Below are 5,611 nucleotides of genomic sequence, written 5' to 3' on the forward strand. Positions count from 1 at the left end.
CGGATGGAAAGACTCACATTTCTTTATGTGTCACAAGCAACTGCAGTGTGGATTGGTTGTAACCATGTGTTATCGGATGGAAAGACTCACATTTCTTTATGTGTCACAAACAACTGCAGTGTGGATTGGTTGTAACCATGTGTTATCGGATGGAAAGACTCACATTCTTTATGTGTCACAAGCAACTGCAGTGTGGATTGGTTGTAACCATGTGTTATCGGATGGAAAGACTCACATTTCTTTATGTGTCACAAGCAACTGCAGTGTGGATTGCTTGTAACCATGTGTTATCGGATGGAAAGACTCACATTTCTTTATGTGTCACAAGCAACTGCAGTGTGGATTGGTTGTAACCATGTGTTATTGGATGGAAAGACTCACATTTCTTTATGTGTCACAAACAACTGCAGTGTGGATTGGTTGTAACCATGTGTTATCGGATGGAAAGACTCACATTCTTTATGTGTCACAAGCAACTGCAGTGTGGATTGGTTGTAACCATGTGTTATCGGATGGAAAGACTCACATTTCTTTATGTGTCACAAGCAACTGCAGTGTGGATTGCTTGTAACCATGTGTTATCGGATGGAAAGACTCACATTTCTTTATGTGTCACAAACAGCTGCAGTGTGGATTGGTTGTAACAATGCAGTTCCCGGTAGACAGAGACTGACAACCTTTTACGTGTCACATCCAACTGCAGTGTGAGATGGGGGAGCCTACATGTCCACGGATTAGTGTTCAATATACCTCATGTTATATGGATCCTTTATGTTATAAAATTAAGTATTTGCCGTAATCTTCAGAATGACAGATCTGTAGCAGGTGCTACAGATGTTCTTCTTAAATGACAGGACACTGTGGTTGTGATATTTTACATAATGGCGACGAAAGAACATTTCACTGTACATGCTACAAATGTCAAGCCGTGTAGAACTTACAAACCTTGCAAACTTACAAATAGAAGTTTTAATTTTTTTACGCGTCATGTTGACTTGTTAAGCATGGCTAGAGAACACAAGTTTGACTGGGGGAATCCATTTCGTTAACTTTTAACTCACATTCAAACTTGTGTGACGAGTTTGAGGACTAAGCCCTTTCACATTTACGCTCCTGAACCACCTGAAAAAAATGCCCTACCAAAATAACGTTCCAACAGACCCGCATACAACAAATGTATTCCTCCAGGCGGGGCGGGCGCGGCCCTGTGTACTGTAAGCAACGAGTCAAACTTGTTTGTTCGGCGGCCGGCAGATATATGAGATATGCGTGACACACTTGTCGGGGTGTGTATGACAGGGTGGTGGGCGTTCTGTCATCCTCATACCTGGCAGGTTAGCGGTGAGCCATCCATCGGGGTGACCTGAAGACATGTGATAAGCTGACACAGCAAGCCTCCACACAAGCTGCAGCTGGGCCGTCATCACACGTGACATATAAACACTATATAGTGGAGGCGGGCGTGGCAGTCAGGGTCCTCTGTTCCCAATTAAAGACAATGCAAGATGTATTTGACTTTACTGAAATGCGTTTGCTGCGTTGTTGATATCTTGGAACAAGTGACGTCACTTTTATACCATCCTCGGTGTCCCAGTATATTTTGTATCCACTTTACCATGGTAACAACCCTGAACCCTGTCGTACCGCGTTTGGGTGTGTGACGTCATGATCCCCGTTTCCGATGTGTGTATATCGCACATCGATGATAAATTACCGAATGTGGTTCAACAATGTGAAATTTGAATCGTACCTATGACAACCATTGTTTATAGGGGTTTTACAACAAAATGACATAAATCAAGGATGTTCCCTTGCATAAGTTTAGCAACATGTTTATCATGCCTTCTCGGTGTTTGGAACCAGTGTTACATGCAAAGGACCTGTTACGTTTATTCCGGGAGTAAAACCTCGACGATTATGAAACATTGCGGGAATATTCAGCTATAGCCGTAGTTGCCGACACACAGACGCCGCTTGTTTCTGTGTGCTACCAGGAACATTTCAAAATGAATGTTTCATAATTTGAGTTTCAGTATTGATTTTCTGTGATATTTCCTTTTATGTATGTTTAGGAATACATGAGTGTATATGACTCATCAGTACAGTTGTGACTAACCGATGGCTGCTGTGTCGACAAGGCTTGGGTGATGGGACCCAAACCTACTTCGGTCCCCTCCCAGCTGGGGGGAATGATAATAGTGAATAGACCCTATCTATCCTTGTACCACTCCTGGTCTGCTGACTCTGCCGTGAGAGAGAGGTATTTCCTCAATAGGGAGCCAAGGGGTGAGGAGGAGAGGTATTTCCTCTGTAGGGCTCTATGGGGTGAGGAGGAGAGGTATTTCTGTGACAGACGAGCTATACCTCTTGACCAGAAATGGTCGTCACATTCCTCTCACCTGTATAACGCAGGTAGAAATTAATTTGTGAAGGAACTGATGGATTAATACGACCCCTGCACATTATTGAGGTGTTGCCTGAAGGCAGATTGATGATTATCGTGGTTCGCAGCTATGTGAACTATTTCCTTCACATGGAGGACAGCGTGACTATCACCGCTATACATTTAGGTATGACGAGTACCTGTATGTGGAGCGGTGGAAGGTGCCACACACCTACATAGGCTGTGTCTCTCAGGTTTGAGGGACAAGCAACTAACGCTAGGGTATGTAGTGGGTCATGGCTGCTGCGTCATACCACGATCGAGGTGGATGCATCTCCATGTTCCCGATAGCTAAGTACTATAAAGAGTGTTGTACCTCTACACCATGTACTACAACAGGTATCTCTACAGCAGGTACCATGTACTACAACAGGTACCACTACAGCAGGTACCATGTACTACAACAGGTACCTCTATAGCAGGTACCATGTACTACAACAGGTAATTCTACAGCAGGTACCATGTACTACAACAGGTATCTCTACAGCATGTACCATGTACTACAACAGGTACCTCTACAGCAGGTACCATGTACTACAACAGGCACCTCTACAGCAGCTATCTCTACAAAGGTTACCCCTACAACTGATACATCTATAACGGGTATCATTACAACGGGTACCACCATAACAGGTACAACTATAGCGGGTACCACTAAAATGCATGGGCATCACTACAACTGGTACCACTGCAAGGGTTGCCTCTACAGCAAACAAACTGCTACGTATGAGATACCATGACAACTCATACATCTAAAACGCTTACACGCTAATGTTATTATGGAAGTATCTGGAGGAAATAGGAGTTGAAGGTCACGTGTAGGGAGTGGTTCATTGTGACTGGTCATAAAACAAGTGAACGTATTTGTCCAACATCTGACAGACATGTCGTGGCTGTCATTTACAGGGTAAATTGTGGTAATACCCCTGCTTTTTAAGAACCCGCCCACAGTACATCACAGCCCGTGGCACTATGTGTCTGCGACCCTGATGTAACCTGTCCTTGGAGCGTTTAACTAAAGAAATATAGGAACAAAAGCAGCGTTAATCAGTCGTTTAGTTTTTCATGAGGCTTAAACTATGATCGTCGATGTATAAATGCTGGGCTCTGTACAAGGCCGGGTCTGTACCCTGATCTGGTTACCTGCCTCATGCCAGTGGCTCTCAAAGGGAGGAATGCATTGTCACGGTATAATGAGATAACGGCTATTTGTCGTGCGAGTGTGCAAGTTCCAGTTATTATGAGCAAAGCAAGCACAGATACAAAACACGTCCGTGGTAGAACTGTTTGTCTGACACGACCCGGGACACGCATGTCATCACAGTGGTCGGCATATTCCCGGCACGAGGACACATAAACGACATGAAACTGAAAAGCAGCTGACAGAGACCAGTTGATTATTTCAATTATGTCCTCCTTCAGAACGTGATGACACGTCCAGTTTCTGAAATACTTCCATCAGTGACAAGACCCCGGACTTAAAACTCACTAGAACCGCCGACCAAGTCACAAAGAGTTTGTCATTAGCAGGCCATACGTAGCCGCTGACTTGTCCATACACGCTGTGTTAAGTAGGAGCTATTACTAGTATTGTGATAGAGACAGAAGGCCATGGGTATAGGCGCATCGTTTTACTTTGCCGTCAATGTAATCCGGGTCAGAACTGGTCTTCAGCAACCCATGCTTGTCCCAAGAGGCGACTAACGGGATCACATTGTAGATCGAATCTCATAGTGTCAATCACTGGATTGTGTGTATTAGATTCGATGATGTACAGGCCGCGACATACCAATGAAAAATTGCTGATTGCGGCGTATAACACGAGACAGCCAGCTTGGAGTATTTGTGGTAAGCTGCCGCCACACAAAACCCCATGTTGCCAAGGTTAGAGCAAACAGCTATGCACACACGCGCGCTTTCTGGAAATTTTCTGATCTGGACCAGACAATACAGTGAACAGGGAGCTAGCAAATTTGAAGGTGATTGGTGAGTGCACACCTATTACCTTGTGAGGCGGAGCTAACACGGTAGTTTATACTCTGTGGTAATGGGTTCAAATCCCATATGATATATATTCGTGCCCAGGGATTTCACCCAAAGTCTCAACACCAACGCGGTTTTACCAGTTCCAGAACACCCTGTCTAAGATGCTGTCTAATATGGTTTAGGAACAAACAACGAGTGAAAGACCTGTCAAATCCTCGTTACTCAATGAGAGACTTGGACTCGTATTAAACAGAGGTCACATGCACGGGTATGCGTCCGACAATAACCGTAAGCACAGTAAAAGACGCCAGGCAATAAACGCCCTGTTATGGGTGGGCACACACACCTGATGACCTTGAAATGACCTCTTCTTTTTGCGGCCGCTACACGGGTGTCACAAAAACAGAGAAAGAAATTCGGACAATTATTGGGATGATATATACCTGGTACCTCGGGACAAAGGATCTCATGAAGGAGTGCTTTCTGCTGGGGTTATGAGGATCACATACAAATGAATTAATGGCACGTACATTGCTGTCTCCCTAGGTCAGCATTATGCTCGGCTCTGTGACGCTCTGTTGGGTCTGGTGGACTCCTGGCTGTGTTCTGGCTTTCTTTCTTAACTACCAACCCCAACGCTTGTGTGGAGTTACGGGGCAGATACGATACCACCATATCAAAATACAGATATGCTTAATGCAAACTCACACAAACGCCGGTATTCACTTCTGGAACAGTACCCAGACAGTAGCACGCCATCATGCTCCAGTCATGTCCTGTGTGGTTCTTTAGGGAACCCGTCGCCGGGTCTTGTCGGGCAGGCAACCCCTGTCTTGTAGGTATGGGGCAACCTACCAGACATCAGGTGTATCGATTAGGTGTATCGATCTGGATCCCATACCGTGTGGGGAGTATTCCAGACTCGGCATCACATCGATCAGTTGTAAACATGATATGGACTTCCAGGAACCCTGGCGCACTGCACTGTGCTACTTTTATACCACAATAGACTTTTCAAACAGACAGGAGTTGCTAAAGACCAGTTCTAATCCGGATACTGTATGTCTGTGTAGTAATACAATTAGTGTATGCGGAGTTTTGCGAGTATCTTTAAAATCTACACAATCTTTCAACATTCACAAATTACACTGAACTTTAACTGACCAAACGGCCGTATATCAC

Source organism: Haliotis asinina, chromosome 7, assembly GCF_037392515.1.
Source record: "Haliotis asinina isolate JCU_RB_2024 chromosome 7, JCU_Hal_asi_v2, whole genome shotgun sequence".
Classification (NCBI taxonomy): Eukaryota; Metazoa; Mollusca; class Gastropoda; order Lepetellida; family Haliotidae; genus Haliotis; species Haliotis asinina.